Source organism: Lethenteron reissneri, chromosome 29, assembly GCF_015708825.2.
Source record: "Lethenteron reissneri isolate LAM-NWPU_2019-01 chromosome 29, ASM1570882v1, whole genome shotgun sequence".
In the NCBI taxonomy this organism is placed as follows: domain Eukaryota; kingdom Metazoa; phylum Chordata; class Hyperoartia; order Petromyzontiformes; family Petromyzontidae; genus Lethenteron; species Lethenteron reissneri.
The window spans coordinates 14,534,768-14,553,050 of NC_083807.1; the positions used below are offsets into that span (position 1 = coordinate 14,534,768).

General features: G+C 41.6%; 10 non-coding genes across 10 annotated transcripts; all 10 read right to left on the reverse strand.

Moving 5' to 3' along the window:
* Positions 1–531: 531 nt before the first annotated feature.
* Positions 532–603, reverse strand: TRNAE-CUC (transfer RNA glutamic acid (anticodon CUC)). The gene has a single exon. It is a non-coding gene; the product is annotated as a tRNA-Glu (tRNA).
* Positions 604–4,414: 3,811 nt separating this feature from the next.
* TRNAE-CUC (transfer RNA glutamic acid (anticodon CUC)) lies at positions 4,415–4,486 on the reverse strand. Its single transcript has one exon. It is a non-coding gene; the product is annotated as a tRNA-Glu (tRNA).
* Positions 4,487–6,475: 1,989 nt separating this feature from the next.
* On the reverse strand, positions 6,476–6,547 carry TRNAE-CUC (transfer RNA glutamic acid (anticodon CUC)). The gene has a single exon. It is a non-coding gene; the product is annotated as a tRNA-Glu (tRNA).
* Positions 6,548–7,947: 1,400 nt separating this feature from the next.
* Positions 7,948–8,019, reverse strand: TRNAE-CUC (transfer RNA glutamic acid (anticodon CUC)). Its single transcript has one exon. It is a non-coding gene; the product is annotated as a tRNA-Glu (tRNA).
* Positions 8,020–10,848: 2,829 nt separating this feature from the next.
* On the reverse strand, positions 10,849–10,920 carry TRNAE-CUC (transfer RNA glutamic acid (anticodon CUC)). The gene has a single exon. It is a non-coding gene; the product is annotated as a tRNA-Glu (tRNA).
* Positions 10,921–12,063: 1,143 nt separating this feature from the next.
* TRNAE-CUC (transfer RNA glutamic acid (anticodon CUC)) lies at positions 12,064–12,135 on the reverse strand. The gene has a single exon. It is a non-coding gene; the product is annotated as a tRNA-Glu (tRNA).
* Positions 12,136–13,300: 1,165 nt separating this feature from the next.
* On the reverse strand, positions 13,301–13,372 carry TRNAE-CUC (transfer RNA glutamic acid (anticodon CUC)). Its single transcript has one exon. It is a non-coding gene; the product is annotated as a tRNA-Glu (tRNA).
* Positions 13,373–15,296: 1,924 nt separating this feature from the next.
* Positions 15,297–15,368, reverse strand: TRNAE-CUC (transfer RNA glutamic acid (anticodon CUC)). Its single transcript has one exon. It is a non-coding gene; the product is annotated as a tRNA-Glu (tRNA).
* Positions 15,369–16,514: 1,146 nt separating this feature from the next.
* Positions 16,515–16,586, reverse strand: TRNAE-CUC (transfer RNA glutamic acid (anticodon CUC)). Its single transcript has one exon. It is a non-coding gene; the product is annotated as a tRNA-Glu (tRNA).
* Positions 16,587–17,221: 635 nt separating this feature from the next.
* TRNAE-CUC (transfer RNA glutamic acid (anticodon CUC)) lies at positions 17,222–17,293 on the reverse strand. Its single transcript has one exon. It is a non-coding gene; the product is annotated as a tRNA-Glu (tRNA).
* Positions 17,294–18,283: the final 990 nt, after the last annotated feature.

Genomic DNA, 18,283 nt, shown 5'->3' on the forward strand with positions numbered 1-18,283 from the left:
AAAAACACACAACATAGAGACCCAATGCCTCTGTGTCGTGGCCTTAAATCGAGAGAGGGGGCAGAGAGAGTGGGGGGGAGAGGTGGGTCTGCTGGAGCAGAGAAATTAGCATGTCAATGAGAGAGCTGTGTGGAAATCCACCCTGCCGCCGCGAGGTGGATTTTGCCTGCCGCCGCGAGGTGGATTTTCACACAGCTCTCTCATTGACATGCTAATTTCTCTGCTCCAGCAGACCCACCTCTCTCTCTGCCCCGCCTCCTATCTCTCTATTTAAGGCCAGGACACAGAGGCATTGGGTCTCTGTGTGTCTACCTGTGTATCTCTGTGTTGTCTCTCACTGCTTGTCTGTCTCCATGTTTGTGTTTTGTCTCTCTCTCAAATTTAGTTCTCCTGATGACGACTGCTTGTGTTGCAATCGAAACGTTCTCTATTTAATTTATTTTCTTTCTACGTGACTTTCCTGAAATAACCCAATAGCATATGATAATTGGTTAATAAAAAAGAAAAGTTTTTAATTATGAAAAGAAAGTGTTCCCTGGCCGGGAATCGAACCCGGGCCGCGGTGGTGAGAGCGCCGAATCCTAACCACTAGACCACCAGGGAAGCTGGTTGATATGTCTCCACATGTCCTGCTGTCCTGGCACCTCCAACACCGGGAGCTCGCTCGAGAGGAGATGGAGCATTGGAATCTGTTCACGGGATTGACTGTGGAATCGTGATACCGTAAGAGATGGCGACTGCCTGGGAAAACCTTCGGTCAGCAGTAGAAGTTCAAGCCTGGTGATAATGCGGGACAGCAGGACACGTGGAGGCACAATCACAAATTTCCCTGGTGTGGCAACTGGTTAGGTTTTGGCGCTCCCTCCGCCCCCGCTCGGGATCGAATCCCCGTAAGGGAAATACTATTTTGGATTCATTTTCAAAGCAGTTCCACGAATGCCTCAATTAAAAGTATTTATATTATTGATTAATTCGGTAAAGTCACGTACATAGAAATAAAAAGTAAACACAATGCAAAGGACAATATTTTTTTAAAGTAACAAAAAAGAAAATGAATGGAAAATCATAAAAGCAAAAAAAACATACGATGAAAAAATACGAAGACAAAATTTTAAATCAATTGAAAATAATAAAAGCAAAAAACCTTCGAATTTTTTATTTTATTTAACTATTTTTATTGTTGGTTTTTTTCTTTCATAATTTTCAATGCATTTTTATCTTTATTTCATTTTTATTCTTTTTAATTGCATTTTTTATGTTATTTTTTGTTTTTTTCTTTACGTGACTTAACCTCACGAACCAAGCATATGAATTCCTGCAGTCACGAAAGTTTTAAGTAAAAAAATAGTTAACTTTTTTATTTACGTAAAAAGTGTTCTTTTATTCTTTGGTTCTTTCGGTTAAGTCACGTCTAAAGATAAAATAATAAATTAAATAATTGCATATTACGACGTTTCGATTGCAACACAAGCAATCATCATCAGGCATAAAAGAAATAGCAACAAAAATCTAACTAGAAAACTATAGACAGACATACAAGCAGACAGACATCACACGGACACACAGAGAGAGGACACATATCGGCACAAAGAGAGAGGTCGTTTCTGTGACGGTGCCTTAAATATAGAGAGGGGGGCGGGGGCGGAGAGAGGGAGGGGGCAGAGAAAAAAATAGCATATCAATGAGTGGACGGCAACGTGATGCTGCTGCAAGTAAGATGACGACGCGGCACGTCAACGTAAGCTTGAAAATCAGGAGAAAGGCACACTAAAATTAAATAACCTCGCAAAATATCGAAATATAATGTAATGCAACACAGAGAGTCGGTCAACACACAATTAACGCATAGCCCGGTTGATTACGTATTTCAAAGATTGCTAAGTTAGAATTTAAGTGTGAAAATTCCAAAGAGAGGACACAGGCAGAGAGAACAAATAGCCAGAGAGAGAGAAAAAAAGATGAGCTTAAAACTTCCCCGTAGAAGTGGTTCAATCTTAATTTTGGAGCTTTCGTGACTGCAGGAATTATTATTTGGTTCTTTCGGTTAAGTCACGTTTAAAGATAAAATAATAAATTAAATAATAGCATATTACGACGTTTCGATTGCAACACAAGCAATCATCATCAGGCATAAAAGATATAGCAACAAAAATCTAACTAGAAAACTATAGACAGACATACAAGCAGACAGACATCACAAGGACACACAGAGAGAGAACACATATCGGCACAAAGAGAGAGGTCGTTTCTGTGACGGGGCCTTAAATATAGAGAGGGGGGCGGGGGCGGAGAGAGGGAGGGGGCAGAGAAAAAAAATAGCATATCAATGAGTGGACGGCAAGTGTTCTTTTACAGGAATTCTCACCCAGGCCGCTGCGGTGAAAGGACCAAATCCTAACCACTACACTACCAGTGAAGATGGTGGAGGTGTCTCCACGTGTCCTGCTGTCCTGGCACCTCCAACACCGGGAGCTCGCTCGAAAGTTGATGGAGCATTGGAATCTGTTCACGAGATTTACGTGGAATCGTGAGACCATAAGAGATGGCGACTGCCTGGGGAACACTTCAGTCAACAGTAGAAGTTCAAGCCTGGTGATGATGCGGGACAGCAGGACACGTGGAGGCACACTCACCAATTTCCATGGTGTGGCAACTGGTTAGGTTTTGGCGATCCCTCCACCCCCGCTCAGATTCGAATTCTGGTAAAGGAAATAGTCTTTTGGTTTCATTTTCAAAGCCGTTCCACGAATGCGTGAATTAAAAGTATTTATATTATTGGTTAATTTGGTAAAATCACGTATATTAAAATAAAAAAAATTTAAGAAAATACAAATACATTTTTTAAGGTAATAAAAATAGAATAAGATAAAAATAATGAATGGAAAATCATAAAAGCAAAAAACCTACAATAAAAATTTAAAATTAAAATATGAAAATAATTCAAAAAATCAATTGAAAATAATAAAAGCAAAAAAAATACCAATTTTTACTTTTATTTAATTATTTTTATTGTTGTTGTTTTCTTTTATCATTTAAAACACAGAAAAATTCTATTTTTGTTCTTTTTAATTATTATTTTTTTAATTTTCTTTGTTTTCTATTTACGTGACATTACATAACGAAACAAGAATATGAATTCCTGCAGTCACGAAAGTTTTAATTATTTACGTTAAAAGTGTTCTGTGAACGGCAATCTAACCCGGGCCGCTGCGGTGAAAGGGCCAAATCTTAACCACTAGACTACCAGTGAAGATGGTGGAGGTGTCTCCACGTGTCCTGCTGTCCTGGCACCTCCAACACCGGGAGCTCGCTCGAAAGTTGATGGAGCATTGGAATCTGTTCACGAGATTTACGTGGAATCGTGAGACCATAAGAGATGGCGACTGCCTGGGGAACACTTCAGTCAACAATCGAACAAGGGAAGGACCTTTCCCATAGAATTGTAATGTATTACTTACTGTTAGTACCTCAGCTTATTGGAGAGTATATTTAGTATACTGATGATACTATGAAGTTTATACTTTAGTTTTTACGTGGTTGTTTGGTTGCTGCAGCTGCATACTATTCACAGTCCTTCCCTTTGTTGGTGCTGCCCCTGCCCCTGCCCCCTCCCTTTGATGCTGCTAATCCTACATAATGCATGGGCATAATATGACTTTGAAAAAACCCCCGCCCACCTCCCACGCATTTCACAATTAGCACTATTCGCATTCCTGCATTTCCCATATATATGCTAAATTCCTCTTCAAATGCAAATTCTTTTGTCAAGGCTCTCTTCCTCCTCCACCTGACAGCTTAAATAGACACTCCAAGCCTAAGACGTGTCATTTAGACTCTGTCTTATCGACAAACATGTTCTTCACCTGAGGACGGCTGATTGCGTTGTGGCCGAAACGTCGAGATAATTATTTTATTATGTTTTATTTTTATTATTGTATTACTTCCCTACTACGTGACTTTACCGAAAGAACCAAGAAGATATATACGGAGTGGTAGCTCTTGTAATATCTCATTTACTTGATACAGCTGTCGTGGCTGTGACGGTTCCACCTGAAGACGGAAGCTTGTGTTGCCTCCGAAACGTCGTGATTTTTATTTTATTTTACTTTTATTAATTTTTTATTTTTTTCTACGTGACTTTACCGAAAAAACCTAAGAATATGAATCCTTGCAGTCACGAAAGCTTCAAATCGAGAATCGAACATCAAGCCTGGTGATGATGCGGGACAGCAGGACACGTGGAGGTACATCTTCCAACTTCCCTGCTGGTCTGGTGATTAAAATTCGAAGCTCTCAGTGCTGCGGTCTCGGTTCAGTTACCGGTCACGGAATGAGACTCTTGGTGTCTTTTTTAAAGCAGTTAAACTTTTCCGTAAAGAAGAAAATAACTTTTTTTATTATTTATAAAAAAGTGTTCCCTGACCGGGAATCGAACCCGGGCCGCGGCGGTGAGAGCGAAGAATCCTAACCACTAGACCACCAGGGAAGCTGGTTGATATGTCTCCACATGTCCTGCTGTCCTGGCACCTCCAACACCGGGAGCTCGCTCGAGGGTTGATGGTGCATTGGAATCTGTTCATGAGATTTACGTGGAATAATGAGACCATAAAAGATGGCGACTGCCTGGGGAACACTTCAGACAAAAATCGAAGATCAAGCCTGGTGATGATGCGGGACAGCAGGACACGTGGAGGAACACTCACCAATTTCCCTGGTGTGACAACTGGTTAGTTTTGGCGCTCCCTCCGCCCCCGCTCAGATTCGAATTCTGGTAAGGGAAATAGTCTTTTGGTTTCATTTTCAAAGCCGTTCCACGAATGCGTGAATTAAAAGTATTTATATTATTGGTTAATTTGGTAAAGTCACGTAAATAAAAAATAAAAAAATTGAAGAAAATACAAATACATTTTTTAAGGTAATAAAAATAGAATAAGATAAAAATAATGGATGGAAAATCAAAAAAGCAAAAAACCTACAATAAAAATTTAAAATTAAAACATGAAAATAATTCAAAAAATCAATTGAAAATAATAACAGCAAAAAACCTACGAATTTTTACTTTTATTTAATTATTTTTATTGTTGTTGTTTTTCTTTTATCAGTTAAAAAACAGAAAAATTCTATTTTTGTTCTTTTTAATTACTATTTTTTTAATTTTCTTTGTTTTCTATTTACGTGACATTAAAGAACGAAACAAGAATATGAATTCCTGCAGTCACGAAAGTTTTAATTATTTACGTTAAAAGTGTTTTGTGAACGGCAATCTAACCCAGGCCGTTGCGGTGAAAGGGCCAAATCTTAACCACTAAACGACGAGTGAAGCTGTTGGAGGTGTCTCCACGTGCCCTGCTGTCCTGGCACCTTCAACACCGGGAGCTCGCTCGAGGGTTGATGGTGCATTGGAATCTGTTCACGAGATTTACGTGGAATCGTGAGACCATAAGAGATGGCGACTGCCTGGGGAACACTTCAGTCAACAATCGAACAAGGGAAGGACCTTTCCCATAGAATTGTAATGTATTACTTACTGTTAGTAGCTCAGCTTATTGGAGAGTATTTTTAGTATACTGATGATACTATGAAGTTTATACTTTAGTTTTTACGTGGTTGTTTGGTTGCTGCAGCTGCATACTATTCACAGTCCTTCCATTTGTTGGTGCTGCCCCTGCCCCCTCCCTTTGATGCTGCTAATCCTACATAATGCATGGGCATAATATGACTTTGAAAAAACCCCCGCCCACCTCCCACGCATTTCACAATTAGCACTATTCGCATTCCTGCATTTCCCATAAATATGCTAAATTCCTCTTCAAATGCAAATCTTTTGTCAAGGCTCTCTTCCTCCTCCACCTGACAGCTTAAATAGACACTCCAAGCCTAAGACGTGTCATTTAGACTCTGTCTTATCGACAAACATGTTCTTCACCTGAGGACGGCTGCTTGCGTTGTGGCCGAAACGTCGAGAGAATTATTTTATTATGTTTTATTTGTATTATTTTATTACTTCCCTACTACGTGACTTTACCAAAAGAACCAAGAAGATATATACGGAGTGGTAGCTCTTGTAATATCTCATTTACTTGATACAGCTGTCGTGGCTGTGACGGTTCCACCTGAAGACGGAAGCTTGTGTTGCCTCCGAAACGTCGTGATTTTCATTTTATTTTACTTTTATTAATTTTTAAAAAAAATTCTACGTGACTTTACCGAAAAAACCTAAGAATATGAATCCTTGCAGTCACGAAAGCTTCAAATCGAGAATCGAACATCAAGCCTGGTGATGATGCGGGATAGCAGGACACGGTACAGGTGCATCTTCCAACTTCCCTGGTGGTCTGGTGATTAAAATTCGAAGCTCTCAGTGCTGCGGTCTGGGTTCAGTTCCCGGTCACGGAATGAGACTCTTGGTGTCTTTTTTAAAGCAGTTAAACTTTCCGTAAAAAAATACATTTTTGTAATTATTTATAAAAAAGTGTTCCCTGACCGGGAATCGAACCCGGGCCGCGGCGGTGAGAGCGCCGAATCCTAACCACTAGACCACCAGGGAAGCTGGTTGATATGTCTCCACATGTCCTGCTGTCCTGGCACCTCCAACACCGGGAGCTCGCTCGAGGGTTGATGGTGCATTGGAATCTGTTCACGAGATTTACGTGGAATCGTGAGACCATAAGAGATGGCGACTGCCTGGGGAACACTTCAGTCAACAATCGAAGATCAAGCCTGGTGATGATGCAGGACAGCAGGACACGTGGAGGCACACTCACCAATTTCCCTGGTGTGACAACTGGTTAGGTTTTGGCGCTCCCTCCGCCCCCGCTCAGATTCGAATTCTGGTAAGGGAAATAGTCTTTTGGTTTCATTTTCAAAGCCGTTCCACGAATGCGTGAATTAAAAGTATTAATATTATTGGTTAATTTGGTAAAGTCACGTATATTAAAATAAAAAAAATGTAAGAAAATACGAAAAAAAAATTAAGGTAATAAAAATAGAATAAGATAAAAGTAATGAATCTAAAATCATAAAAGCAAAAACCTACAATAAAAATGTAAAATACAAATATGAAAATAATACTAAAAATGAATTTATTGTTGTTGTTTTTCTTTTATCATTTAAAAAACAGAAAAGTTATATTTTTGTTCTTTTTTATTTTCTTTGTTTTCTATTTACGTGACATTACAGAACGAACCAAGAATATGAATTCCTGCAGTAACGAAAGTTTTAATTACTTACGTTAAAAGTGTTTTGTGAACGGGACTCTAACCCAGGCCGCTGCGGTGAAAGGGCCAAATCCTAACCACTAGACTACCAGTGAAGATGGTGGAGGTGTCTCCACGTGTCCTGCTGTCCTGGCACCTCCAACACCGGGAGCTCGCTCGAAAGTTGATGGAGCATTGGAATCTGTTCACGAGATTTACGTGGAATCGTGAGACCATAAGAGATGGCGACTGCCTGGGGAACACTTCAGTCAACAATCGAACAGGGGAAGGACCTTTCCCCTCTTCAACCATTATATATACGGAGTGGTAGCTCTTGTAATATCTCATTTACTTGATACAGCTGTCGTGGCTGTGACGGTTCCACCTGAAGACGGAAGCTTGTGTTGCCTCCGAAACGTCGTGATTTTTATTTTATTTTACTTTTATTAATTTTTATTTTTTTTTCTACGTGACTTTACCGAAAAAACCTAAGAATATGAATCCTTGCAGTCACGAAAGCTTCAAATCGAGAATCGAACATCAAGCCTGGTGATGATGCGGGACAGCATGACACGTACAGGTGCATCTTCCAACTTCCCTGGTGGTCTGGTGATTAAAATTCGAAGCTCTCAGTGCTGCGGTCTGGGTTCAGTTCCCGGTCACGGAATGAGACTCTTGGTGTCTTTTTTAAAGCAGTTAAACTTTTCCGTAAAGAAGAAAATAACTTTTTAATTATTTCTAAAAAAAAGTGTTCGCTGACCGGGAATCGAACCCAGGCCGCGGCGGTGAGAGCGCCGAATCCTAACCACTAGACCACCAGGGAAGCTGGTTGATATGTCTCTACATGTCCTGCTGTCCTGGCACCTCCAACACCGGGAGCTCGCTCGAGGGTTGATGGTGCATTGGAATCTGTTCACGAGATTTACGTGGAATCGTGAGACCATAAGAGATGGCGACTGCCTGGGGAACACTTCAGTCAACAATCGAAGATCAAGCCTGGTGATGATGCGGGACAGCAGGACACGTGGAGGCACACTCACCAATTTCCCTGGTGTGACAACTGGTTAGGTTTTGGCGCTCCCTCCGCCCCCGCTCAGATTCGAATTCTGGTAAGGGAAATAGTCTTTTGGTTTCATTTTCAAAGCCGTTCCACGAATGCGTGAATTAAAACCTCTTCTAACTATGCTAAAGCCTGTGTCTACAAAAGACGTTTTCGCTTTTATTGAATCACTTCCTTTGAAGTCATCTCCACTCGACGTGCTCCCAGGTTCCTTGTTCAAGCAATGTGCTCCGGAACTCGCCATCATGATCAGGAACATCGCAAATGCCTCCTTCTCTTCGGGGTGTTTTCCGTCCAACCTCAAATCTGGCCTGGTTTCTCCCTTGTTAAAGAAACCAAATCTAGATCCGGATGACCCATCTAGTTATCGTCCCATCACTAACCTCTCGAACCTCTCTAAACTCCTTGAACGACTAGCCCTCGCCCAGCTACAACCACACGTCACCTCTTCCGCAAACTACTGCAACTTCCAGTCAGCTTACCGTCAAAACTATTCCACAGAAACAGCACTCACTAGGGTGCTCGATGACATTTTAACGATCGTTGATTCCGGCTCAACTGTTGCACTTGTAAGTCTGGACATTTCGTCAGCCTTCGACACCATCAACCATTCGCTCCTTACTTCCCTCCTGAAATCCGACTTCGGTATATGCGGCTCAGCACTCAAGTGGATAGCTTCGTACCTTTCTGACCGGCAATCCTCAGTCAGGGTGGGCATGTCCACATCGCCTGAAACAAGAGCATTATGCGGGGTTCCCCAGGGCTCTGTTCTAGGTCCCCTGCTCTTCACAGCCTACACTTCCCCGATCGGCCAACTCATTGCAAGCTTCGGTGTTAAGCATCACTCATACGCGGATGACACGATTCTATTCACCGCCATCGATTCTAGCAATGCATCTGGATTCGAGAGGCTCTCGGAATGTACCACCGCCGTGCAACAATGGTTCACTGCACACAACCTAGCCCTTAATCCGAAAAAGTCAGTGGCCATCATGTTAGGTACCAAGCAACGTCTCAATTCAGCAGCACTCTCCACACACATACACATCTTTGGTCACAGCATCAAGTTCACCGACCACTTCAGCTACCTCGGTGTCATCCTAGATTCAACTTTATCCTTCGACCGTCAAACCAACCATATCATCAGCTCATGTAACTTTCACCTGAAGGCTCTTAGACACATACGTCCTCTCATCTCTACTGAAATTGCCAACACTTTGGCATGTTGCATAGTTGGGTCTCGCCTTGACTATTGTAACTCCGTCCTTGTCCGGACCTCCGCTGGCAACCTAAGGAAGCTTCAAAGACTACAAAATAACCTAGCACGCGTCGTCATTGCCCACACTCATCCCCGCCTCGACTCACTAGCTCGTCTCCGCGCTCTCAACTGGCTCGCCATTGCCAATAGGGTCACATACAAGACCTCCTGCCTCTGCCACAATGCCTTCATATCCGCCTGCCTGCCATATCTTTCTTCATTACTGACAACTTGCAGCTCAGCACATGGCAGATGCCTGCGCAGCGCGACTCACGACCTCCTCTCAATACCAAGATCCAGGATGGTCGTGTCTACGCGCCGCTTCTCGGTGGCAGCCCCAACAGTCTGGAACGATATCCCTCTGCACATTCGCAGCATCACCTCAATCGCCTCCTTCAAGAGACACTTAAAAACTCACCTCTACAATCATGCTTTTGAGCGACTCTGAGCTTGGCTCCGCGCCTCTGAGTTGCGGCCACTACGTCTGCAAATTTGCGCGCGTTACAAATTGTACTATTATTATTATTAAAAGTATTTATATTATTGGTTAATTTGGTAAAGTCACGTATATTAAAATAAAAAAAATTTAAGAAAATACAAATAATTTTTTTAAGGTAATAAAAATAGAACAAGATAAAAGTAATGAATGTAAAATCATAAAAGCAAAAAACCTACAATAAAAATGTAAAATAAAAATATGAAAATAATACTAAAAATGATTTTATTGTTGTTGTTTTTCTTTTATCATTTAAAAAACAGAAAAGTTATATTTTTGTTCTTTTTTTTTAATTTTCTTTGTTTTCTATTTACGTGACATTACAGAACGAACCAAGAATATGAATTCCTGCAGTAACGAAAGTTTTAATTATTTACGTTAAAAGTGTTTTGTGAACGGGACTCTAACCCAGGCCGCTGCGATGAAAGGGCCAAATCCTAACCACTAGACTACCAGTGAAGATGGTGGAGGTGTCTCCACGTGTCCTGCTGTCCTGGCACCTCCAACACCGGGAGCTCGCTCGAAAGTTGATGGAGCATTGGAATCTGTTCACGAGATTTACGTGGAATCGTGAGACCATAAGAGATGGCGACTGCCTAGGGAACACTTCAGTCAACAATCGAAGATCAAGCCTGGTGATGATGCGGGACAGCAGGACACGTGGAGGTACATCTTCCAACTTCCCTGGTGGTCTGGTGATTAAAATTCGAAGCTCTCAGTGCTGCGGTCTGGGTTCAGTTCCCAGTCACGGAATGAGACTCTTAGTGTCTTTTTTAAAGCAGTTAAACTTTTCCGTAAAAAAAATATATAAATTTTTGTAATTATTTATAAAAAAGTGTTCCCTGACCGGGAATCGAACCCGGGCCGCGGCGGTGAGAGCGCCGAATCCTAACCACTAGACCACCAGGGAAGCTGGTTGATATGTCTCCACATGTCCTGCTGTCCTGGCACCTCCAACACCGGGAGCTCGCTCGAGTGTTGATGGTGCATTGGAATCTGTTCACGAGATTTACGTGGAATCGTGAGACCATAAGAGATGGCGACTGCCTGGGGAACACTTCAGTCAACAGTAGAAGTTCAAGCCTGGTGATGATGCGGGACAGCAGGACACGTGGAGGCACACTCACCAATTTCCCTGGTGTGACAACTGGTTAGGTTTTGGCGCTCCCTCCGCCCCCGCTCAGATTCGAATTCTGGTAAGGGAAATAGTCTTTTGGTTTCATTTTCAAAGCCGTTCCACGAATGCGTGAATTAAAAGTATTTATATTATTGGTTAATTTGGTAAAGTCACGTATATTAAAATAAAAAAATTTAAGAAAATACAAATATTTTTTTTAAGGTAATAAAAATAGAACAAGATAAAAGTAATGAATGTAAAATCATAAAAGCAAAAAACCTACAATAAAAATGTAAAATAAAAATATGAAAATAATACTAAAATGAATTTATTGTTGTTGTTTTTCTTTTATCATTTAAAAAACAGAAAAGTTATATTTTTGTTCTTTTTTTATTTTCATTGTTTTCTCTTTACGTGACATTACAGAACGAACCAAGAATATGAATTCCTGCAGTAACGAAAGTTTTAATTATTTACGTTAAAAGTGTTTTGTGAACGGGACTCTAACCCAGGCCGCTGCGGTGAAAGGGCCAAATCCTAACCACTAGACTACCAGTGAAGATGGTGGAGGTGTCTCCACGTGTCCTGCTGTCCTGGCACCTCCAACACCGGGAGCTCGCTCGAAAGTTGATGGAGCATTGGAATCTGTTCACGAGATTTACGTGGAATCGTGAGACCATAAGAGATGGCGACTGCCTGGCGAACACTTCAGTCAACAATCGAAGATCAAGCCTGGTGATGATGCGGGACAGCAGGACACGTTGAGGTACATCTTCCAACTTCCCTGCTGGTCTGGTGATTAAAATTCGAAGCTCTCAGTGCTGCGGTCTCGGTTCAGTTCCCGGTCACGGAATGAGACTCTTGGTGTCTTTTTTAAAGCAGTTAAACTTTTCCGTAAAGAAGAAAATAACTTTTTAAATTATTTATAAAAAAGTGTTCCCTGACCGGGAATCGAACCCGGGCCGCGGCGGTGAGAGCGCCGAATCCTAACCACTAGACCACCAGGGAAGCTGGTTGATATGTCTCCACATGTCCTGCTGTCCTGGCACCTCCAACACCGGGAGCTCGCTCGAGGGTTGATGGTGCATTGGAATCTGTTCTCGAGATTTACGTGGAATCGTGAGACCATAAGAGATGGCGACTGCCTGGGGAACACTTCAGTCAACAATCGAACAGGGGAAGGACCTTTCTCATAGAATTGTAATGTATTACTTACTGTTAGTAGCTCAGCTTATTGGAGAGTATATTTAGTATACTTATGATACTATGAAGTTTATACATTAGTTTTTTACGTGGTTGTTTGGTTGCTGCAGCTGCATACTATTCACAGTCCTTCCCTTTGTTGGTGCTGCCCCTGCCCCTGCCCCCTCCCTTTGATGCTGCTAATCCTACATAATGCATGGGCATAATATGACTTTGAAAAACCCCCCGCCCACCTCCCACGCATTTCACAATTAGCACTATTCGCATTCCTGCATTTCTCTTAAATATGCTAAATTCCTCTTCAAATGCAAATTATTTTGTCAAGGCTCTCTTCCTCCTCCCTGACAGCTTAAACAGACACTCCAAGCCTAAGACGTGTCATTTAGACTCTGTCTTATCGACAAACATGTTCTTCACCTGAGGACGGCAGCTTGCGTTGTGGCCGAAACGTCGAGAGAATTATTTTATTATGTTTTATTTTTATTATTGTATTACTTCCCTACTACGTGACTTTACCGAAAGAACCAAGAAGATATATACGGAGTGGTAGCTCTTGTAATATCTCATTTACTTGATACAGCTGTCGTGGCTGTGACGGTTCCACCTGAAGACGGAAGCTTGTGTTGCCTCCGAAACGTCGTGATTTTTATTTTATTTTACTTTTATTAATTTTTTATTCTTTTTTCTACGTGACTTTACCGAAAAAACCTAAGAATATGAATCCTTGCAGTCACGAAAGCTTCAAATGGAGAATCGAACATCAAGCCTGGTGATGATGCGGGACAGCAGGACACGTACAGGTGCATCTTCCAACTTCCCTGGTGGTCTGGTGATTAAAATTCGAAGCTCTCAGTGCTGCGGTCTGGGTTCAGTTCCCGGTCACGGAATGAGACTCTTGGTGTCTTTTTTAAAGCAGTTAAACTTTTCCGTAAAGAAGAAAATAACTTTTAATTATTTCTAAATAAAAGTGTTCCCTGACCGGGAATCGAACCCGGGCCGCGGCGGTGAGAGCGCCGAATCCTAACCACTAGACCACCAGGGAAGCTGGTTGATATGTCTCCACATGTCCTACTGTCCTGGCACCTCCAACACCGGGAGCTCGCTCGAGGGTTGATGGTGCATTGGAATCTGTTCACGAGATTTACGTGGCATCGTGAGACCATAAGAGATGGCGACTGCCTGGGGAACACTTCAGTCAACAATTGAAGATCAAGCCTGGTGATGATGCGGGACAGCAGGACACGTGGAGGCACACTCACCAATTTCCCTGGTGTGACAACTGGTTAGGTGTTGGCGCTCCCTCCGCCCCGCTCAGATTCGAATTCTGGTAAGGGAAATAGTCTTTTGGTTTCATTTTCAAAGCCGTTCCACGATTCCGTGAATTAAAAGTATTTATATTATTGGTTAATTTGGTAAAGTCACGTATATTAAAATAATTTTTTTTAAGAAAATACAAATTTTTTTAAGGTAATAAAAATAGAATAAGATAAAAGTAATGAATGTAAAATCATAAAAGCAAAAAACCTACAATAAAAATGTAAAATAAAAATATGAAAATAATACTAAAATGAATTTATTGTTGTTGTTTTTCTTTTATCATTTAAAAAGCAGAAAAGTTATATTGTTGTTCTTTTTTTTTATTTTCTTTGTTTTCTATTTACGTGACATTACAGAACGAACCAAGAATATGAATTCCTGCAGTAACGAAAGTTTTAATTATTTACGTTAAAAGTGTTTTGTGAACGGGACTCTAACCCAGGCCGTTGCGGTGAAAGGGCCAAATCCTAACCACTAGACGACCAGTGAAGATGGTGGAGGTGTCTCCACGTGTCCTGCTGTCCTGGCACCTCCAACACCGGGAGCTCGCTCGAAAGTTGATGGAGCATTGGAATCTGTTCACGAGATTCACGTGGAATCGTGAGACCATAAGAGATGGCGACTGCCTGGCGAACACTTCAGTCAACAATCGAACAAGGGAAGGACCTTCCCCATAGAATTGTAATGTATTACTTACTGTTAGTAGCTCAGCTTATTGGAGAGTATATTTAGTATACTTATGATACTATGAAATTTATACTTTAGTTTTTTACGTGGTTGTTTGGTTGCTGCAGCTGCATATTATTCACAGTCCTTCCCTTTGTTGGTGCTGCCCCTGCCCCCTCCCTTTGATGCTGCTAATCCTACATAATGCATGGGCATAATATGACTTTGAAAAAACCCCCGCCCACCTCCCACGCATTTCACAATTAGCACTATTCGCATTCCTGCATTTCTCATAAATATGCTAAATTCCTCTTCAAATGCAAATTCTTTTGTCAAGGCTCTCTTCCTCCTCCCTGACAGCTTAAACAGACACTCCAAGCCTAAGACGTGTCATTTAGACTCTGTCTTATCGACAAACATGTTCTTCACCTGAGGACGGCTGCTTGCGTTGTGGCCGAAACGTCGAGAGAATTATTTTATTATGTTTTATTTTTATTATTGTATTACTTCCCTACTACGTGACTTTACCGAAAGAACCAAGAAGATATATACGGAGTGGTAGCTCTTGTAATATCTAATTTACTTGATACAGCTGTCGTGGCTGTGACGGTTCCACCTGAAGACGGAAGCTTGTGTTGCCTCCGAAACGTCGTGATTTTTATTTTATTTTACTTTTATTAATTTTTAATTTTTTTTCTACGTGACTTTACCGAAAAAACCTAAGAATATGAATCCTTGCAGTCACGAAAGCTTCAAATCGAGAATCGAACATCAAGCCTGGTGATGATGCGGGACAGCAGGACACGTACAGGTGCATCTTCCAACTTCCCTGGTGGTCTGGTAATTAAAATTCGAAGCTCTTAGTGCTGCGGTCTGGGTTCAGTTCCCGGTCACGGATTGAGACTCTTGGTGTCTTTTTTAAAGCAGTTAAACTTTTCCGTAAAGAAGAAAATAACTTTTTTAATTATTTATAAAAAAAAGTGTTCCCTGACCGGGAATCGAACCCGGGCCGCGGCGGTGAGAGCGCCGAATCCTAACCACTAGACCACCAGGGAAGCTGGTTGATATGTCTCCACATGTCCTGCTGTCCTGGCACCTCCAACACCGGGAGCTCGCTCGAGGGTTGATGGTGCATTGGAATCTGTTCACGAGATTTACGTGGAATCGTGAGACCATAAGAGATGGCGACTGCCTGGGGAACACTTCAGTCAACAATTGAAGATCAAGCCTGGTGATGATGCGGGACAGCAGGACACGTGGAGGCACACTCACCAATTTCCCTGGTGTGACAACTGGTTAGGTTTTGGCGCTCCCTCCGCCCCCGCTCAGATTCGAATTCTGGTAAGGGAAATATTCTTTTGGTTTCATTTTCAAAGCCGTTCCACGAATCCGTGAATTAAAAGTATTTATATTTTTGGTTAATTTGGTAAAGTCACGTATATTAAAATAAAAAAAATTTAAGAAGATACAAATTATTTTTTTAAGGTAATAAAAATAGAATAAGATAAAAGTAATGAATGTAAAATCATAAAAGCAAAAAACCTACAATAAAAATGTAAAATAAAAATATGAAAATAATACTAAAATGAATTTATTGTTGTTGTTTTTCTTTTATCATTTAAAAAACAGAAAAGTTATATTGTTGTTCTTTTTTTTATTTTCTTTGTTTTCTATTTACGTGACATTACAGAACGAACCAAGAATATGAATTCCTGCAGTAACGAAAGTTTTAATTATTTACGTTAAAAGTGTTTTGTGAACGGGACTCTAACCCAGGCCGCTGCGATGAAAGGGCCAAATCCTAACCACTAGACTACCAGTGAAGATGGTGGAGGTGTCTCCACGTGTCCTGCTGTCCTGGCACCTCCAACACCGGGAGCTCGCTCGAAAGTTGATGGAGCATTGGAATCTGTTCACGAGATTTACGTGGAATCGTGAGACCATAAGAGATGGCGACTGCCTGGCGAACACTTCAGTCAACAATCGAAGATCAAGCCTGGTGATGATGCGGGACAGCAGGACACGTGGAGGTACATCTTCCAACTTCCCTGCTGGTCTGGTGATTAAAATTCGAAGCTCTCAGTGCTGCGGTCTCGGTTCAGTTCCCGGTCACGGAATGAGACTCTTGGTGTCTTTTTTAAAGCAGTTAAACTTTTCCGTAAAGAAGAAAATAACTTTTTTAATTATTTATAAAAAAAGTGTTCCCTGACCGGGAATCGAACCCGGGCCGCGGCGGTGAGAGCGCCGAATCCTAACCACTAGACCACCAGGGAAGCTGGTTGATATGTCTCCACATGTCCTGCTGTCCTGGCACCTCCAACACCGGGAGCTCGCTCGAGGGTTGATGGTGCATTGGAATCTGTTCACGAGATTTACGTGGAATCGTGAGACCATAAGAGATGGCGACTGCCTGGGGAACACTTCAGTCAACAATCGAACAGGGGAAGGACCTTTCCCCTCTTCAACCATTATATATACGGAGTGGTAGCTCTTGTAATCTCTCATTTACTTGATACAGCTGTCGTGGCTGTGACGGTTCCACCTGAAGACGGAAGCTTGTGTTGCCTCCGAAACGTCGTGATTTTTATTTTATTTAACTTTTATTAATTTTTAATTATTTTTTCTACGTGACTTTACCGATTAAACCTAAGAATATGAATCCTTGCAGTCACGAAAGCTTCAAATCTAGAATCGAACATCAAGACTGGTGATGATGCGGGACAGCAGGACACGTACAGGTGCATCTTCCAACTTCCCTGGTGGTCCGGTGAATAAAATTCGAAGCTCTCAGTGCTGTGGTCTGGGTTCAGTTCCCGGTCACGGAATGAGATTCTTGGTGTCTTTTTTAAAGCAGTTAAACTTTTCCGTAAAGAAGAAAATAACTTTTTTTATTATATATAAAAAAGCTTTCCCTGGCCGGGAATCGAACCCGGGCCGCGGCGGTGAGAGCGCCGAATCCTAACCACTAGACCACCAGGGAAGCTGGTTGATATGTCTCCACATGTCCTGCTGTCCTGGCACCTCCAACACCGGGAGCTCGCTCGAGGGTTGATGGTGCATTGGAATCTGTTCACGAGATTTACGTGGCATCGTGAGACCATAAGAGATGGCGACTGCCTGGGGAACACTTCAGTCAACAATTGAAGATCAAGCCTGGTGATGATGCGGGACAGCAGGACACGTGGAGGCACACTCTCCAATTTCCCTGGTGTGACAACTGGTTAGGTTTTGGCGCTCCCTCCGCCCCCGCTCAGATTCGAATTCTGGTAAGGGAAATAGTCTTTTGGTTTCATTTTCAAAGCCGTTCCACGAATCCGTGAATTAAAAGTATTTATATTATTGGTTAATTTGGTAAAGTCACGTATATTAAAATAATTTTTTTTTAAGAAAATACAAATTTTTTTAAGGTAATAAAAATAGAATAAGATAAAAGTAATGAATGTAAAATCATAAAAGCAAAAAACCTACAATAAAAATGTAAAATAAAAATATGAAAATAATACTAAAATGAATTTATTGTTGTTGTTTTTCTTTTATCATTTAAAAAACAGAAAAGTTATATTGTTGTTCTTTTTTTTATTTTCTTTGTTTTCTATTTACGTGACATTACCGAACGAACCAAGAATATGAATTCCTGCAGTAACGAAAGTTTTAATTATTTACGTTAAAAGTGTTTTGTGAACGGGACTCTAACCCAGGCCGCTGCGGTGAAAGGGCCAAATCCTAACCACTAGACGACCAGTGAAGATGGTGGAGGTGTCTCCACGTGTCCTGCTGTCCTGGCACCTCCAACACCGGGAGCTCGCTCGAAAGTTGATGGAGCATTGGAATCTGTTCACGAGATTCACGTGGAATCGTGAGACCATAAGAGATGGCGACTGCCTGGCGAACACTTCAGTCAACAATCGAACAAGGGAAGGACCTTTCCCATAGAATTGTAATGTATTACTTACTGTTAGTAGCTCAGCTT